This window comes from Arachis hypogaea, chromosome 4 (genome assembly GCF_003086295.3).
Source record: "Arachis hypogaea cultivar Tifrunner chromosome 4, arahy.Tifrunner.gnm2.J5K5, whole genome shotgun sequence".
NCBI lineage: Eukaryota > Viridiplantae > Streptophyta > Magnoliopsida > Fabales > Fabaceae > Arachis > Arachis hypogaea.
The window spans coordinates 37711751-37732323 of NC_092039.1; the positions used below are offsets into that span (position 1 = coordinate 37711751).

Genomic DNA, 20573 nt, shown 5'->3' on the forward strand with positions numbered 1-20573 from the left:
TGATTTCTCCATGAAGGATTATAGGTGTTTTCATAGGGTTCTCCCATGTAATTCACCTCTTCCATTAATGGGTTCTCAGGATCATAAGCTTCTTCTTCAGATGAAGCGTCCTTAGTACTGCCTGGTGCAGCTTGCATTCCAGACAGACTTTGAGAAATCATATTGACTTGCTGAGTCAATATTTTGTCCTGAGCTAATATGGCATTCAGAGTATCAATCTCAAGAACTCCTTTCTTCTGATTCGTCCCATTATTCACAGGATTCCTTTCAGAAGTGTACATGAATTGGTTATTTGCAACCATTTCAATGAGTTCTTGAGCTTCTGCAGGCGTCTTCTTCAGATGAAGAGATCCTCCAGCAGAGCTGTCCAATGACATCTTGGATAGTTCAGACAGACCATTATAGAAGATACCTATGATGCTCCATTCAGAAAGCATGTCAGAAGGACACTTTCTGATCAATTGTTTGTATCTTTCCCAAGCTTCATAGAGGGATTCACCTTCCTTCTGTCTGAAGGTTTGGACTTCCACTCTAAGCTTACTCAATTTTTGAGGTGGAATGAACTTTGCCAAGAAGGCATTGGCTAGCTTTTCCCAAGAGTTCAGGCTTTCTTTAGGTTGTGAGTCCAACCATATCCTAGCTCTGTCTCTTACAGCAAAAGGGAATAGCATAAGTCTGTAGACCTCAAGGTCAACCCCATTGCTCTTGACAGTGTCACAGATTTACAAGAATTCAGCTAAAAACTGATGAGGATCTTCCAATGGAAGTCCATGGAACTTGCAATTTTGTTGCATTAGAGAAACTAATTGAGGCTTAAGCTCAAAGTTGTTTGCTCCAATGGCAGGGATAGAGATGCCTCTCTCATAGAAGTCGGGAGTAGGTGCAGTAAAATCACCCAGCACCTTCCTTGCATTGTTGGCATTGTTGTTGTTTTCGGCTGCCATGTCTTCTTCTTGTTTGAAGATTTCTGTTAAATCCTCTATAGAGAGTAGTGCTTTAGCTTCTCTTAGCTTTCGCTTCAAGGTCCTTTCAGGTTCAGGGTCAGCCTCAACAAGAATGCTTTTGTCTTTGCTCCTGCTCATATGAAAAAGAAGAGAACAAGAAAATATGGAATCCTCTATGTCACAGTATAGAGATTCCTTGAGATGTCAGAGGAAAAGAAGAATAGAAGGAGGAGGTAGAAAAAGAAGAATTCAAACTTATCAAGAGAGATAGAGTTCGAATTGTTGATAGTGGAGGAGTGTTAGTCCTTAAATAGAAGGATGTGAGAAGAGGGGAATAATTTTCGAAAATAAATTAAAAGATTTTGAAGAAATTTTTGAAAAATTGAAGAATGATTTTCGAAAATTAAAGTTGGGAAAGAAATAAAGTGATTTTTGAAAAAGATTTTGAAATTAGAAATCAAAAAGATTGAAAATTATTTGGAAAAAGATGTGATTAAGAAGATATGATTGAAGAGTTATGGTTTTAAAAAGATATGATTGAAAAGATATGATTGAGAAACAATTTAAAAAGATTTGATTTTTAAAATTAATGACTTAGCTAACAAGAAATTTAAAGGATATGATTCAAACATTAAACCTTTCTTAATAGAAAAGGCAACATACTTGAAATGTTGAATCAAATTATTAATTGTAGGCAAGTATTTTTTAGGATGGAAAGAAATTGATTTTGAAAATATATGATTGAAAAGATATGGTTTGAAAAAGATTTGATTTTGAAAAATTATGAAAACTTGAAAAAAATTGAATTAAAAACAAAATCTTTCCTCTTGTATCATCCTGGCGTTAAACGCCCAGAATGGTATCCATTCTGGTGTTTAACGCCCAAAATGCTACCCTTTTGGGCGTTAAACGCCCAGCCAGGTACCCTGGCTGGCGTTTAAACGCCAGTTTTCCTTCTTCACTGGGCGTTTTGAATGCCCAAATTTTTCTGTGTAATTCCTCTGCTGCATGTTCTGAATCTTCAATTCTCTGTATTATTGACTTGAAAGGACACAAATTAAAAAAAAAATTTGAATTTTTAATCATGAGGAATAGTCAAAATTCCACTAAGATCAAATAAACAATGCATGCAAGACACCAAACTTAGAAGTTTGTATACTATTGACACTAACAAATTGAGAATGCATATGAGAAACAACAAAACACTCAAGACAAGAGAATTTAAAGATCAGAGCAAGGAAATCATCAAGAACAACTTGAAGATCAATGAAGAACATAATGCATGTAATTTTCGAAAATTAGAAGAATAAAGACATGCAATTGACACCAAACTTAAAATTAGACACTAGACTCAAACAAGAAACATAAAAATATTTTTGATTTTAAGATTTTATAAATTTTTTTTGTGCTTTTTCGAAAATTGATTGGAAAAGAAAACAAGGGTTCAAAATTCTTAATGAGAATTCCAGGAATCATTGCGATGCTAGTCTAAGACTCTGGTCCAGGAATTAGACATGGCTTCACAGCCAGCCAAGCTTTCAGTGAAAGCTCTGGTCCAAAACACTAGACATGGCCAATGGCTAGCCAAGCTTTAGCAGATCATTGCTCACAACAGCAAAATTGATAGAAATCAACAAGCTCTTGTGATGATAAGTTGAAACCTCGGTCCAAAAGATTAGACATGACTTCACAGCCAGCCATACTTCAACAAATCATCATGAAACTCTAGAATCCATTCTTAAAAACTCTAAAGAACAAAATAGAAATATTTTTTTGTATTTTTGAAAAATTTTCGAAAAGTAAAAAGCTTAAACATAAAATAAAATTACCTAATCTAAGCAACAAGATGAACCGTCAGTTGTCCAAACTCAAACAATCCCCGGCAACGGCGCCAAAAACTTGGTGCACGAAATTGTGATCATCAATGGCGCCATCAACATGGTACACTCAATTGCAATCTCAACTCTTTATCACAACTTTGCACAACTAACCAGCAAGTGCACTGGGTCGTCCAAGTAATAAACCTTACGCGAGTAAGGGTCGATCCCACGGAGATTGTTGGTATGAAGCAAACTATGGTCATCTTGTAAATCTCAGTCAGGCGGATTCAAATGGTTATGGAGGATTGATAATTAAAAGATGAATAAAACATAACATAAAGATAGAGATACTTATGTAATTCATTGATGAAAATTTCAGGTAAGCGTATGGAGATGCTTTGTCCCTTCCGTCTCTCTGCTTTCCTACTGTCTTCATCCAATCCTTCTTACTCCTTTCCATGGCAAGCCGTATGTTGGGCATCACCATTGTCAATGGCTACAGTCCCGTCCTCTCAGTGAAAATGTTCAACGCGCTCTGTCACAGCACGGCTATTCATCTGTCGGTTCTCGATCATGTTGGAATAGAATCCAGTGATTCTTTTGCGTCTGTCACTAACGCCCCACAATCGTGAATTTGAAGCTCGTCACAGTCATTCAATCCATGAATCCTACTCAGAATACCACAGATAAGGTTTAGACCTTCCAGATTCTCAAGAATGGCCGCCAATGGATTCTAGCTTATACCACGAAGATTCTGATTAAGGAATCCAAGAGATATCCACTCAATCTAAGGTATAACGGAGGTGGTTGTCAGGCACACGTTCATAGGTGAGAATGATGATGAGTATCACAGATCATCACATTCATCAAGTTGAGAAACAAGTGATATCTTATAACAAGAATAAGCTGAATTGAATAGAAGAACAATAGTAATTGCATTAATACTCGAGGTACAGCAGAGCTCCACACCTTAATCTATGGTGTGTAGAAACTCTACCGTTGAAAATACATAAGAACAAGGTCTAGGCATGGCCGAATGGCCAGCCTCCCAAAGAGGGTTCAATCATAAAAACATGATCAAAAGATGATCCGAAGATTGAAAGATTCTCCAAATACAATAGCAAAAGGTCCTATTTATAGAGAACTAGTAGCCTAGGGTTTATAGAAATGAGTAAATGACGTAAAAATCTACTTCCAGGCCCACTTGGTGTGTGCTTGGGCTGAGCATTGAAGCTTCCATGTGTAGAGACTTTTCTTGGAGTTAAACGCCAGCTTTTGTGCCAGTTTGGGCGTTTAACTCCCACTTTTGTGCCAGTTCTGGCGTTTAACGCCGGAAATTCTGAAGCTGAGTTGGAACGCCTGTTTGGGCTATCAAATCTCAGGCAAAGTATGGACTATTATATATTGCTAAAAAGCCCTAGATGTCTACTTTCCAACGCAATTGAGAGAGTGCCAATTGGGTTTCTGTAGCTCCAAAAAATCCACTTCGAGTGCAGGAAGGTCAGAATCCAACAGCATCTGCAGCCTTTTTCAGCCTCTGAATCAGATTTTTGCTCAGGTCCCTCAATTTCAGCCAGAAAATACCTGAAATCACAGAAAAATACACAAACTCATAGTAAAGTCCAGAAAAGTGAATTTTAAATAAAAACTAATAAAAACTAACTAAAACATACTAAAAGCATACTAAAAACAATGCCAAAAGCGTATAAATTATCCGCTCATCAGTTTTCGAGGAAGTTGAGTGAGAGAACCTCTACGAATGGCAGTTTTCTTTCTCATCATTAAGAGAAGAAGGATTTTTCAAGTATCAAAATAATGATGATAGTGGAGGAAATCGAAGAGGTTATGCAAGGAGTTAATGAAAGAAAAGTTTGTTAACTGCAACAAGAAAGAGATTTATTGAAAACATGCATTTGCAGAACTTATGGCTACTCTTTGAAAAGATTTGACATCATGTTGAAAAGGTTTTATTTAAAATAAAATAAATAGATAATAAAACAAATTTAAAAAGAAAACCTTTTTCAAACAAAAGACAAACTAGAAAAGCCCGCAACCAAATGTAACACTCATTAGGCCCAATGGTTGTGGTGTTTAAGGAAACACAATGGACCACACGAACTGAACTGGAAGGTTGGCCCAGAAGATTCAAAACTTGACATTGAACCCAGAAACCAAGATTTTTGAAGATGGTTCTTTACTTGCCCAGAATTGTCTCTTCTCATCCTGAGAGACAAAAATTTCAACCAACATATTATTAAGGCTAAAACAAAGAATCATAACACAAAATACCCCGATTAGTTCTTAGATTACAGAATATGTCCTCAGCTAGTGATTTGGTGGAAATATCAGCTAGTTGATCATCTGATTTAACAAATTGAATGCTTATATTACCCTTTTGAACATGTTCCCTTATTGAGTGAAATCTCACTTCAATATGTTTAGTTCTTGAGTGCAAAATAGAGTTTTTGAAAATATTTATGGCACTCATGTTGTCACACAACAAGGGAATGTTTTCGGCATTCAATTTATAATTAGCAAGTTGAATTTTCAACCAAAGCAACTGAGAACAGCATGAAGAAGCAGCAATATATTCAGCTTCAGCAGTGGAAAGAGCCACTGTTGACTACTTCTTGCTAGACCAGACATCTAAAGATCTTTCCAAGATGCGGCAAATGCCAGATGTACTTCTTCTATCTACTTTGTCTCCGGCAAAATCTGCATCACAATAACCTACAGCAGAAAATTTATTAGTCCTCGGATACCATAAACCAAAATTGGATGTGCTATGAACATATCTAATGATCCTTTTAACTGTGGAAAAATGTGATTCTTTCGGTTGTGATTGGAATTTAGAACAAATTCAAACACTTTGCACAATATCTGGTCTAGAGGATGTTAAGTACATAAGGGAACCAATCATTCCTCTATACCTAGTCTCATCAACATCTTTCTCAATTTCACCCTTTTCTAACTTTGAGTTAAGGTGCATGGGTGTTCCCATGGGTTTGAGATTCTCCATACCAAATTTCTTAACTAATTCCTTGGTATACTTCTCTTTATGAATAAAAATTCTATTTTCTGTCTGTTTAATTTGAAGGCCAAGGAAGAAATTAAGTTCACCCATCATGCTCATGTCAAATTCACTTGTAATAAGTTTTCCAAATTCAGTATAAAGGGTTTCATTTGCTGATCCAAATATAATGTCATCAACATAAATTTGGACTAAAATGAAAGAATCATTAGAGTTCTTGATAAATAGAGTAGTGTCTATGGTGCCTCTTTGAAAATCATTTTTCAAAAGAAAAGAGTTGAGTCTTCCATACCTAGCTCTTGGAGATTGTCTTAATCCATAAAGAGCCTTTGAAAGTTTAAAAACATGATTTGGTAGCTCTTTATTTTGAAAATCTGGTGGTTGTGCCACATACACTTCTCTATCAATTACTCCATTTAAGAATGCACATTTCACATCCATTTGAAATAATTTAATGCCACAATGGGCAACATAAGCTAGAAGAAGCCTTATAGCTTCCATTCGAGCCACAGGGACAAAGAATTCATCAAAATCTATTCCTTCCTCCTGATCATATCCTTGTGCTACCAATCTTGTTTTGTTTCTAGCTATTCTTCCATCTTCACCCAACTTGTTCCTGAAGATCCACTTGGTGCCAATTACTTTCTTTCCGTTTGCTTTTGGAATGAGTGTCCAAACTTGATTCTTTTCAAATTCATGGAGCTCTTCCTCCATAGTCTTTACCCAAAAGGGGTCATCAAGTGCTTCTTTGATATCTTGTGGCTCAATTTGAGATAGAAAGGCCAAGTTTGCTTCTTCTGAAGCCTTTCTAGTGGAGGACCGAGTTTTGACACCTTGAGACACATCTCCTATGATAAATTCTTGTGGATAATTCTTCAAAATCTCTACTCACGGAGTCTAGTAGACTTAGGAACAAATTTGGTTACTGAAGGATCTATGGAGCTGGTTCTCCCAGGGATTTCTCCAGTTTTAGGAGATAAAATGGAATTATCTCCTGCAGAATCTTCTACAGTAGCAGGTTCAAAATCAGGTTGTCCATAATTTTCTTTTTCTTGGCTTTGGTATACATTGGCGTTATTCTCCACCTGATTTCCTGCATCACATTCTTCCAAAATACTTTGAACCATGTTAATATCACAGAAAGCAACATGTATGGACTCCTCAATAACTCTATCATCTTGATGGTAGACCCTATAAGCTTTACTAGTAGTAGAGTAACCTACAAACTAAGACTCATATAATTTTAGATCAAATTTTTCCAAATTTTCTTTGTCATTTAAAACATAACACTTGCATTCAAAGATATGAAGATAATTCAGATTTGGTGGGTGACCTTTCCAAAGCTCATAACGGATTTTCTTTAAAAATTTTCTAATGATTGTTCTGTTAAAAATGTAACAGCCTAAACCACCCGCTAGCACGATATTGTCCGCTTTGGCACACAAGGCCTCACGGTTTTGCCTTTGACAATAGGGATGATAGCCGAAGCCTTCCACACTTACTCGTCAAAATGTGTCATGCAAGAAAGAGGTATCCACACCCTTATAAGGCATGCTTCGTTTCCCTCCCCAACCGATGTGGGACTTTACAATCCACCCCTTTAAGGGAGCCCAGCGCCCTCGCTGGCACATCGATCAGGGCTCCGGCTCTGATACCATCTGTAATAGCCCAGACCACCCGCTAACACGATATTGTCCGCTTTGGCATACAAGGCCTCACGGTTTTACCTTTGACGATAGGGATGATAGCCGAAGCCCCCCCACACTCACTCATCAAAATGCACCATGCTAGGGAGAGGTATCCACACACTTATAAGGCATGCTTCGTTTCCCTCTCCAACCGATGTGGGACCTTACAATCCACCCCTCTAAGGGAGCCCAGCACCCTCGTTGGCACATCGATCAGGGCTCCGGCTCTGATACCATATGTAACAGCCCAAACCACCCGCTAGCACGATATTGTCCGCTTTGGCACACAAGGCCTCACGGTTTTGCCTTTGATGATAGGGATGATAGCCGAAGCCTCCCCCACACTCACTCGTCAAAATGCGTCATGCTAGGGAGAGGTATCCACACCCTTATAAGGCATGCTTCATTCCCCTCCCCAACTGATGTGGGACCTTACAATCCACCCCCCTAAGGGAGCCCAGCACCTTCGTTGGTACATTGATCTGGGCTCCGGCTCTGATATCATCTGTAACAGCCTAGACCATTCACTATCACGATATTGTCCGCTTTGGCACACAAGGCCTCACGGTTTTACCTTTGACGATAGGGATGATAGCCAAAGCCCCCTACACTCACTCGTCAAAATGCGTCATGCTAGGGAGAGGCATCCACACCCTTATAAGGCATGCTTCGTTCCCCTCCCCAACCGATGTGAGACCTTACATAAAATGTAGCAAGCGGTATTAACAGCTTCAGCCCAAAGGAATTTTGGAACATCACTTTCACACATCATAATTATTGCCATTTCTTGTATGCTTCTATTTTTTCTTTCCACAACACATTTTGTTGTGGTATTTTTGGGCAAGAAAAATTTTGTGATATTCCAAATTCCTCACAAAATGATTCAAAAGATTGATTTTCAAATTCTTTACCATGATCACTTCTAATAGAAACAATCTTTAAATCTTTTTCATTTTGAATCCTCTTGCTAAAAACTTTAAAAGCCACAAAGGCATCATTTTCATGAGCAAAGAACAAAACCCAGCCAAATCTTGTGTAATCATCCACAATCACTAAACCATATTGCTTACTGCACAAGCTTCGAGTTCTTGTTAGACCAAAGAGGTCAATATGTAATATTTCAAGTGGTCTTTTAGTAGAGATGTCTTCCTTTGTTTTAAATGAACTTTTTGTTTGTTTTTCCATTTGACATGCATCACAAGTGATATCTCTGTTAAACTTTATCAAAGGAAGACCTCTTACTAAATCCTTTTTAACAAGCTTGTTGATTTGAAACATACTTGTATGGCCCAATCTTTTCTGTCATAGCCAGTTTCCAGATTCTTTAGAATGGAAACAAGCTACATTTTAATTATTTAGTTCATCAAGAGTGAGGCCATATACATTATCACAATGATTTGCAACAGACAATACCTCATTAGAGTTTTTACTCACTACTCGGCATTCCAATCTTTTGAATATCACCAAGTAACCCAAACCACATAGTTGACTAATACTCAAAAGATTGTACCTCACCAAAAAGACATCATCAATGAAGGTAGAGTGATTTTTACCTACTTTTCCAACAGCTATGATTTGACATTTTCCATCATCTCCAAAGGTCACAAATCCTCTATCATACTTGTTGAGTTTGATAAAGAATGTGGACCTTTCCGTCATGTGCCTAGAGCATCCGCTATCCAAGTACCACATGTCTTTCTTCTTCTTGGATGCTGGGCAAATCTGTGAATACTCTTAAGTGATTTTAGGTATCCAAATCAATTTAGATCCTTTGAAGTTAACCCATCTTAGTTGTCCAAGAGCGTTAAAATTACAAACAACATTGTAAGTTTTGTTTTCTACTCTTCTTTTGTCAATAAAGCATTGGGAGTAAGAGTGACCAGAGTTTTTACAATTAAAACAATGATTTTTGTACGCATGTTACTAAAGTTGATTGAAGCTTTGATGTTGGTAATGATTAGGAGGTTGAAACTTTCTGGTTTTTGAAAAAGGTGTGTTTCTTTTGATAAATTCAAATTTTTTGTTCACACCTATTTTTTCAAAAGATCTCAAACTAGAATTATTGAAAGCACATGGGCTTCTTGAATAAGAGGCTCTTTTGTAAAAGTGGGGCTGTTTGAAAGCAACCTCATTATTTAAAAAGCGCCCCTGACCAGAATTGTTTGGAACCGGTTTGGTTTTAGAGGATGATGCAGTTTCACCAAAATATGGCTGTTCAAAAGAGGCATCATTGTTGGAAAAAATATCCAAGACCAGATTTATCAAAAGAGATTTTTGTGTTTGAAGAAGAGGCCAGAATTTAGCAATTGGTTTTTCAAAAAATACATCCTCTTTTGTCACATAGCCCAAACCTCATTTTTCAAACAATGGTTTTTGACTTGCAAGTAATTTGTCCAAATTACTTGAACTATGAGCAAACTTTGCTAAGTCACTGTTCAACTTTTTAATCATTTCATTTTTAGCAACAAGTTCTTGTGAAGGATCAATAATGTGCCTTCCTTTAAGTTTTTCAATTTCAGATTTCAAAAATCAATTTTCTTCAATGATATCGATAGCACATTCGGTCTCCTTCATTTTTCTTTCAAGAAATCATTTTCAGCTTTCAATCTTTCATTTTCAGTTTTATATTTATTGTATTTATTCAACAGTTTCTCAGAGAGGTGGGTAAGATCATCAACAATAACATGTAAATCATCCATGGATAAGTCATAGTAATTTACCTTATCTGGTTGATCTTCACCGGCCATGAAGCAGACTTAAGCTTCGTATTCGGAGTCCTCTTCCTCATCCGAATTGTTCTCAAGATCCTCCCAAGAGGCCATAAGCACTATTTTCTTTTCTTTCTTCCTTTTCTCTCCCTTCTTGAGCTTTGGGCAGTTGTACTTAAAGTGTCCAGCTTCCTTGCAGTTGTGGCATATCACTTTGCTCAAATCCTTCTTGTATTCTTTTGAGCTTGAGCCCTTATACCTGCCTTTGTTCTTCATTAGCCTCCTTAGCCTCCTAGCAAAAAACACAAGTTTGTCATATGAAAAACTATCGCTAGACTTACTTTCATTTGGTTCTACTTTTGATTTTAGGGCTATTCCCTTTTTTTTAGCCTTGGCTTATGTGTGTAGTTTCATAAGCAAGAAATTTCCCTCTTAGCTCATCATAGGTTATAGGACTCAGGTTGTTACTCTCAACTAGGATAGTAGCTTTTCTTTCCCACTCTTCTGTGAAACTTCTAAGGACTTTTCTCACTAGAGTTTATTTAGTGTACTGTGTGTTAAGCCCATAGCATCAAGGCTGTTGATTATGATTGAAAATCTCTCAAACATCTCATCAATGATTTCTCCATTCTTCATGGTAAACATCTCATACTTTTTTTCACAGCATATTGGTACACAAAATCGTGATTCACACTTTTCACAACTCCGTGCAGCTGACCAGCAAGTGCACTGGATCGTCCAAGTAATACCTTACGTGAGTAAGTCGATCCCACGGAGATTTCGGCTTGAAGCAAGCTATGGTCATCTTGTAAATCTCAGTCAGGCAGACTCAAATGGTCATGAAGCTTTGATAATTAAAAGATAACTAAACATAAAATAAAGATAGAGATACTTATGTAATTCATTGGTGGAAATTTCAGATAAGCGTATGGAGATGTGTTATTCCTTCTGAATCTCTGCTTTCCTACTGTCTTCATTCAATCATTCATACTCCCTTCCATGGCAAGCTGTATGTTGGGAATCACTGTTGTCAATGGCTACCTCCCGTTCTCTCAGTGAAAATGATCCTCTACGGTTTCTGTACGGTTAATCAACCGTCGAATTTCTCGTCTCGGATGAAAAATACCAGGCACAGCTACCGCATGGCTAATCAGCTGTCGGTTCTCGATCGTGTCGGAATAAGATCCAATGATCCTTTTGCGCACTGTCACTGCACCCCACAGTCACGAGTTTGAAGCTCGTCACAGTCATCTCTTCCCAGATCCTACTTGGAATACCACAGACAAGGTTTAGACTTTCCGGATCTCAAGAATGTTGCCAATTGTTTCTAGCCTATACCACGAAGGTTCCAATCTCAGATTCAGATGCCCCATTGTCAGAGGAGAAACAATGTGAATCATTGATTAGAGTCCCAAGAGATATGCATTCAAGCTTGTTTTCATGTAGAACGGAAGTGTTTGTCAGGCACGTGTTCATAAGTGAGAATGGTGATGAGTGTCACTGATCATCACATTCATCATGATCTTGTGTGCGAATTAATATATTGGAATAAGAATAAGCTTGAATTGAATAGAAGAACAATAGTACTTTGCATTAATACTCGAGGAACAGCAGAGCTCCACACCTTAATCTATGAGGTGCAGAAACTCCACAGTTAAAAATACATAAGTGATGAAGGTCCAGGCATGGCCGAATGGCCAGCCCCCATAAAAGTATAAGATACCATAAAACTGATCAAAGATCCCTAATACAATAGTAAAAGGTCTTATTTATACTAGACTAGTTACTAGGGTTTACAGAAATAAGTAAATGATGCAGAAATCCACTTCCGGTCCCACTTGGTGTGTGCTTGGGCTGAGCATTGAAGCTTTCATGTGTAGAGACGTTTTGGAGTTAAACACCAGCTTTTATGCCAGTTTGGGCGTTTAACTCCAGCTTTTATCCTGTTTCTGGCGTTTAACGCCAGAATATGGCAGGAAGTTGGCATTTGAACGCCAGTTTACGTCGTCAAAACTCGGACAAAGTATAAACTATTATATATTGCTGGAAAGCCCAGAATGTCTACTTTCCAACGCAATTGAGAGCACGCCATTTGGGCTTCTGTAGCTCCAAAAATCCATTTCGAGTGAAGGGAGGACAGAATCCAACAGCATCTGCAGTCCTTTTTCAGCCTCTGAATCAGATTTTTGCTCAGGTCTCTCAATTTCAGCCAGAAAATACCTAAAATCACAGAAAAACACACAAACTTATATTAAAGTCCAGAAATATGAATTTTGCTTAAAAACTAATAAAAACATACTAAAAAGTAGCTAGATCCTACTAAAAACTACCTAAAAACAATGCCAAAAGCGTATAAATTATCCGCTCATCACATATCAATCCTTGTTTCTTTAACTTGTTTGGTGCCTTCGTGTCTAACATAAAGTTTCTCCCCGATTTCTTTGGCAGTCATGCATCTAGACACCTTTCAGTACTCCTCGAAGCTTATAGCATAATGCAGCAGGTTAATAGCTTTAGCATTCAGTTCCACCTTCGTTTATCATCATCGTTCCATTCGGCTTCCTCCTTTGGAGTCACCACTCCATCAGCACTAGTCTTTGTTGGGATTTTGGGACTATTTACCACTATCTTCCATATGTTGTAGTCTATTGATTGAATGAAGATCCTCATTCTCTTTTTTCAGTAGGCATAGTTCTTCCCATTGAAGAAGGGAGACCTGTTGTTTAATTAACCCTCTGTTAGCGTGTAGGCCACAGTAGTTGTGCCCAAGTTGTTCGCCATTGGACCTTTGCTCTAAGCTGTTAAGCTTGATTCTTGAGACCTTGGCTCTTATACCAATTGAAGGTTTCAGAAGGCTTAGAGAAATGGGGTTGAATCTATGACCTTCTTGAACTTTGATTAATTAAGCTTTAAAACCAGACATTAAACTTGGCTTCTGTTTAGTCTGCACAATGAATTATACAGGAGATAATTTTGTTTTATCTCATAAAAATCATAAAATAGAAACTAAAGCAGAGAGGAAGAAAGTGACACAGCCATATATCCTGGTTTAGTTGTCTTGTGCAATGCAACCTACATCCAGTCTCTACCACAACGCTGGTGGAATTTCCACTATCAATCCAAGTATTACATACACTAATTCCCTAGGACTCAACATAATCCTATCTGGGCACACAAATTTTAATATAAACTTGACTTGGTTATACTAATATCTAGATTTACCACACTAAGTGCTTATCCAACTTAGCAAGGAATACCTCTTAGGTACATGACACAAGACAAAAAATACAACCAATAGAAATCTGAAATCACTCTTGACTTTTCTCTCAAGTATTTCTCTCATCCTTATTCACTCTATGGCTTTTTTTTTAATGCTTCTTTTTCTTGCCTTTTATCTCAGATAGAATACAAAGAAAGATATACATTGAAACAAAAATACAAATAGTAAAACATGAAGGAGATGATGAATAACAACTTTGACTCTATGCACTGAACCCAGCATCTGAACTCATAACCTTGTTCTTTATCTTGGTAGAGTGCTCATTTTAGTGTAGGTGCAATCATTCCAAGACTTCAAACTCAGTAGTGAGGATTCTCTCTTTTCTTTTTCTCTCGGGTTCTCTCTCATTGAATTCTAATGAGATTCAACTTTCCTTTTGTACCTTAGTCAGATCCACGGTTAAGGTTCCTCTAGAGTCAACTTCTTGAATCATGGACTTTCAGAAATCATCCCTTCTCTTTCTTCAATCAACCCACAAAATAGAAATTTCAAATCTGGTTCTTGTTTGACCGAGGACAACGTGGCAGTAGAAATGAGCATGCTCAGTGATTACCCCAAATCCAAACCCTTGAAAATGTATTTTGGCCCTAAGTAACAACTTTAACTGTTGATTTATAGCAGAGATAATCAACCACCATTTTCTTCAATTTTCTCTAAATGGCATTGCAGAGAGTAGGAGAAGAAGTGAAAAAATTAACTTGTATGGAAAAGAAAAGTATTTACCTTTAACCTCTGACTTAGTGTAACATGCTTTTGATTTGTTTGGTTAGACTCTTGCTTTCTAGATGAAGTTTCTCTTTCTTTCTTCTCTGGTAATGTGAGCTCGAAGATGAAGCTTTCTCCCTCTCTTTCTCTTGTATTTGTCTGAAGTAAGCATCTGAAGCTTTGCTTAGATTTGCTTCTCTATTGCTTAGTTAGGATTGGGCTTGGGTAGTGGATCAATTTCCTTCATCACTTAGGATTACTTTGTTTCATTGGTTTTGGGCTGCTACACAATTATTTGGGCCTGTATCACTTAAATGAAATAATCAAATCCAATTGGGTGTTTAACCCAATAAATCAACGTTTGTCATCATCATTAAATTAATTGTATTCTTAACTCAACACCACTGCTTCTCTCTCTTTGGTTTTGAATGAAAAATGATAGAGTATAATTAGGATCAATTAAGATCAGTTAGTATTATTTATATTTATATAGCATATCTGTGTATTTATTGTAGGATTTTTGTGCTTTTATTACTTTGATTCTTCTAGCACCTATATATACTCTTGTACATTGTACCTTTTATTTTTACCCTAAATAATACACAAAACACTTTCTTCAGATTACTCTCTTGTTTCTAACATGGTATCAGGAGCTTAGGTTCCTTTTTTTTCCATGAAAATTCGTATATAGCCCCTTTGTTTCTCTCTTCCGGCAATGTTCTTTGCCCTAATTTTTTTATCCTTTCCCGATGTTTTCGTTTGTCACTACTATTACTAGCATGTTTATTTCATCGTCACGATTCCATTGCCTCCAGACTCACTGCCAGCAGTCGCCGGACGCGCCCTCATGCGTTGCCTGAAAATCGGTGTTCGCTTCAGGTTCTCCTCTCACCAGACACCTCCGGCACCGTTGGATCCATGCCCAGAATCAGCGGCACCACAGAGCGCCACGTGTCAAATCCAGAAACGTTGACGGGCCTGCTTCAGCCCGCGTCAAAACCGACCCGGCCCACATACCACCTCCCTCTTTGTGTCAGCATTGACACATTTTCCTTCTCCTATCACGCGTTGCCACGTGGCCTCCCCTCCTGCCGTGACATCTGACGTGGCAGCTGACGTGGTAGACAGTGGGTCCCTCCCTAAGATTTTTTGGTGATCTCTTTCTGATTCTGCCCTCCATTTTCTCGTCTTTTGCCCTGAATATACAGTTTTCTCTCCTATTTTTGATCTTTACATCTACTATTATGAAAAAATCAGATATTTTTGCTGCCACAGACAGAAAGGGTAAATTCTGTCGAAACTATAACCGTTATGGGCACCTCTTCTCATACTATCCTTCTATTAAATGTCGTAAATACTAACAGAAAGTTCACATTAGCTACAACTGTTCGCAACTGTTCTGCCATTATTGCAAGCTCTCGGGATATTTGATTACAACCTGTCCTACTCGCCCACCACATCCTGATCAACTCAAGTATCATTCTCGTTCCAACCTCTCCAAGAATGTGTCTGCTTCTGCTGTTACTGCTACTACTAAATCTACCAACTCTGCTCTTTCCAGCCCATCTCCTGTCTCTATGTCTAATATTGCATCTCTTCTTAAGCATCTTCTCTCCCTTTCTGGTAATATTCCTACTGCTTTTTTGTCTCCTCCAAGTAATTTTAAATTGTATTTATTTCTGGTTGCTTTCATCGCATGTCTCTTTGCGTCATCTTTTCTCATCTTTGTCTACCACTAAAAATGCACCTTCTATCAATATTGCTGATGGTTTCCTCTTGCACATGACACATAAGGGTTCTATTTCCAAGTCAACTCTTAATTTTTGTGGTACTTATTATATTCCAAAATTGAACTTTAATCTTATTTCTATTGGCAACTTGTGGATCTCAATTTTGATGTCAATTTTTTTATTTCTGGTTGTCGTGTATAGGATCGTCGGACAAGACAGATTGTCGAGACTGGCCATAAGGTAGGAAGGTTGTTTGAACTCGAGGATCTTCATATTCCTCCTAGTCAAATTTTTGTGCTGCTTCTTCCCTATTTAACCTTCAATTGTGGCATCAACGTCTTGCCCACAACTCCTTAGAAAAATTGCATTCTCTTGTATCTCAGGATATTTTGGGTCAGGTTAATAATGAGTCTTTTGATTGCATTTCTTGTGAAACTGCCAAATAACCTACTCTATCTTTTCACAATAATTCATCCCTATTTGCTGTCCTTTTGATCTTATCAACTCTAATGTTTGGGACCCCACTCCTACCGCTTCTATGTGAGGGGCTCGATACTTTGTCATTTTCATTGATGATTACTCACGTTTTACTTGAATTTATTTTATGACTAATTGCCATGAGCTACCTCAGATTTATATTAACTTTGCCACTATGATTAAAACTCATTTTTCCAAGGTCATTAAAGTTTTTTGACGCAATAATGCTATGGAATACCGTGGCTTTAAGCTTTTAACCTTTCTTGCAGAACAGGGTACTTTGTGTGAGTTTTCTTGCCCTGGTACATCTCAATAAAATGGACGAGTTGAACGCAAACACCATCACGTTCTTGACTCTGTTTATGCAATGGTTATTTATTCTTCGTGTCCTGAGCGTACTTAGGGTGAAGCTATTCTTACTGCTGCTTATGTTATCCATAGACTTCCTTCTTCTATCTTTGGTAACATTACTCCCTTTGAGCGTGTTTATCATACCTCTTTAGATTATAGTTCTCTTCGAGTTTTTAGTTGTGTCTATTTTGTTCTTCTTTAGCCTCATGAACATAGTAAACTTAAACTTCGGACTCGCATGTGTTGTTTTCTTGGTTTTGGCACTGAACATAAGGGTTATCATTGTTGGGATCCTTTCTCTAAACGTATTTGTATATCTCGTCATGTTGTATTCTGGGAGCATCACATGTTTTCTAGGTTCTCCTCGTTTGAGTTCATTCCTCCTACTCGGTCACCATTTTTCACAAAGCCCATTGTTGATCTTTTTTCTAGTGATTCTACAAGTTCAATCTCGAGTCAACCTCTACAGCCTCCTACTCTTCTACCTTCTCCATCTCCCAATGATTTCAGACCAAACGATGATCCTGCTCCTGCTGTCATGCCTCCTCCTTCCACTCGTTCTTTTAGGGTAAGAAATCCACCTCCTCATCCTCTTGATTATCATTATTTTTTTTACTATTCTTCATCAATATGAACCTAAGTCATTCAGAGAAGCCTCCACAAATCCAAGTTGGCAGCAAGCAATGTAGGAAGAAATTCAGGCACTTGAAAAAGCACACACTTGGAACTTAGTTGATCTTCCTTCTGATCAGAAACTTGTGGATAGTAGATGGGTATACAAGATCAAGACTTGTTCTGATGGTTTTATTGACCGTTATAAGGCACGATTAGTTGCTCAAGGTTGTACGCAAGAGTATGGTATTGATTATGAAGAAACTTTTGCTCCTATTGCTCCTCTCACATCTGTTCAAGCTCTTCTTGCCATTGCTGCGGTCAAAAAATGGTCTCTCAGTCAGATGGATGTGAAGAGTGCTTTTCTTAATGGAGATTTGAAAAAGAAGGTCTATATAAAACCACCTCCGGATTATCCTTGTCTTTCTAGTAAAGTCTGTCTCCTTCGCAAGGCACTTTTTGGTCTTAAGCATGCTCCTCGTGAATTTTTTGACAAGTTCAGTACCACTATATGCAATCTTGGTTTCACTTGCAGCCCTCATGAGAATACTCTCTTTATTCGTAAAAGTGAACATGGAGTTGTTCTTCTACTTTTGTATGTTGATGACATGATCATTACTGGCTATGATATTGATGGTATCTCGAATCTCAAGGCCTCCCTTCACCATAATTTTGAGATGAAAGATCTTGGTTCTCTCAGTTACTTTCTTGGTCTAGAGGTCTTATCCACAGATGATATCTATCTCTCTCAAGCTAAGTATGTTTCAGATCTTCTTGCTCGCACCAGAATTACAGATAGTCAAATTGAGTCTACTCTCCTTGAGCCTAATGTTCAATTTACCCCTATGGATGACACTGTTTTGGATAATCCTACTCTTTATCGACAGTTAGTTGGAGGTCTCGTTTACTTGACTATCACATGCCCAGACATCACCTATCTAGTTCATGTTCTTAGCTAGTTCTTGTTAGCTTCTCGTACTACTCACTATGCGGCTGTTCTTCGCATTCTTCGCTACATCAAAGGCACTCTGTTTCATGGAGTCATTTTTCTGCCATTCATCTGTATCCCTTCAGGCGTACTCAGATGCTGATTGGGTTGGTGATCCCAGTGATCGTCATTCTACTACTCGTTATTGTTTGTTTCTGACACCACTGCAGTCTGCAGAGGTTGTCTCAATTAGTTGGCTTCTCGAAGACTTGGGTGCTCCTCAGTCGTCCCCGACTGATGTTTTCTGCGACAGCCGCAGTGCTATTCAGATTGCTCATAATGGTGTTTTTCATGAATGCACCAAACACATTGAGATTAATTATCATTTTGTTCGTCAACATCTCCTTATTGATGTTGTTTATCTCATAGCTGTTGGAACTCTGGATCAGACTGCAAATATCTTCATGAAGGCTCATCATTCTACTCGTTTTCAGCTCTAGTATTCAAACTCAAGATGGTATCTTTAACTCCCACTTGAGTTTGTGGGGAAATATTAAAGTATAAATATGACCAATTAATATCGGTTAGTATCATTTATATTTATTTAGCATATTTGTGTATTTATTGTAAGATTTTTATGCTTTTATTACTTTTATTCTTCTAAAACTTATATATACTCTTATATATTGTACCTTTTATTAAAAACCCTCCCCTTCTTAACAAGCTCCTTGTCCCCCAGATTTTTTTTAGGTGACTGCCCCCTAGTTTAATTTGTTGAACTTTTTTACTAATAAACAAGACGCTGTCAACTTTGTGGTTTAGCTTTTTTTTTTTTTCCCTTATTGCTTCTCTTATTCTTTTTTCCCTTAGTGGCGATCAAGAATGAGAATTTGAAAAAGGGTTTTTGCTCGTAATGATGATGGTGGGAGAGGTGATTTGCTAGGTTCTTCTTGTTGAGTGGAGATGAAAGAAGAATTTGATAATGTTAGGGCTGTAATTACCTTTTGGTATTTTAGATTTTTTAGTATATCAATTTTTATATATCAAGTTATGAGAATGAAATTAGAAATTAAACTTATTTTAGTCTAATTTTTATATAGCTTTAATATAAAAATTAAAAATTGAATTCTCATTAGAACTAAAATCTATGCAATCTTTTAATACCAAACCATGAAATAAAATTCCATTCTCTAGATAATTTTACTCCAGGAGTTTCCAAACATATAGAAAACATATGCATCCCTCTTTTTGTTTCATATCAACAAAGTAGGCCATTTAATTATATTTCTTTGAACATAAAAACTAAAATATTGCTAAAAAAAGAAAATAACAATGATTAAAGCCTAGACTAGCTAGATCTATGTTGCTATTCCTCGCTGCCTCTACTGCTGATTTCCATTTTCAAATTTCAAGTCTTCCGCATTAGAAGCCATTAAGAATACTTAAACAAGCAAAATAATCAATGATATTTTTGTGGTGTTTTTAGCAAATTTAGTTCAACTCATTAATTCATTTGAAAAGAAAATTCTTACAACCTTCAAGAGTTTACTACTAAGGATGAGAATTCAGCAATTAGTTAGAGAAAATTTTGTTTTTCTAACATCTTCGACAACCATTGGTTCAAATTCAATACTTCCAACCCAATATTCTTAGACCATAATTTATTTTTATTTGAAAATAAAAAGACCAAAACTTGTTGAGAAAGTGAGACCATTACATCTACATGCTGGGTTTAGATTTAACCATGATTTATTTTGAGGTTAAATTATTTTATCAATCTCTAAATTAGATCTCTACATTATTTTAAACTTTGTAATTAAGTCTTTACTGCATAAAAAATATTAGAATTAATAAAATATTATTTCTTAAATTGAAGATACCTACCCTTAAGAACTAAATCTCTAAATCTCGACATCTTCTCATTTTTGGAATATTTTATTAGAACATTTTTGACACAAAAAGGACCTAATTACAAAATTCAAATGGTGTAAAAACCCAATTCAAAACTTTTAAACTATAAAAGCTTAATCACAAATTTGGTAAAACTATAAAAATTAGCCAAGTAATTTAACCTTATTTTCGGAACTTGATTTCCTCTTAGAGCATCTAAAAATTTCACTAATTGAGCTTAAATTGATTTCTATGAAGCTCAAATTCAAAATCCCAACACAAGGAATCAAATCAACTTTCTTTACACCATTTAAGAGCACTAATTAACATTTGCCATGAATAACACCCAACAAATGAACAAAGTTGTGCTAAGTGCTAAGGAAGTGAAGGATAAACACACAGATGGTGA

General features: G+C 37.1%; 1 non-coding gene across 1 annotated transcript; it reads left to right on the forward strand.

The window, feature by feature from the left end:
• The first annotated feature begins 431 nt into the window (after nt 1-431).
• LOC112798455 (small nucleolar RNA R71) lies at nt 432-539 on the forward strand. Its single transcript, XR_003200066.1, has one exon. It is a non-coding gene; the product is annotated as a small nucleolar RNA R71 (small nucleolar RNA).
• The last annotated feature ends 20034 nt before the right edge of the window (nt 540-20573 follow it).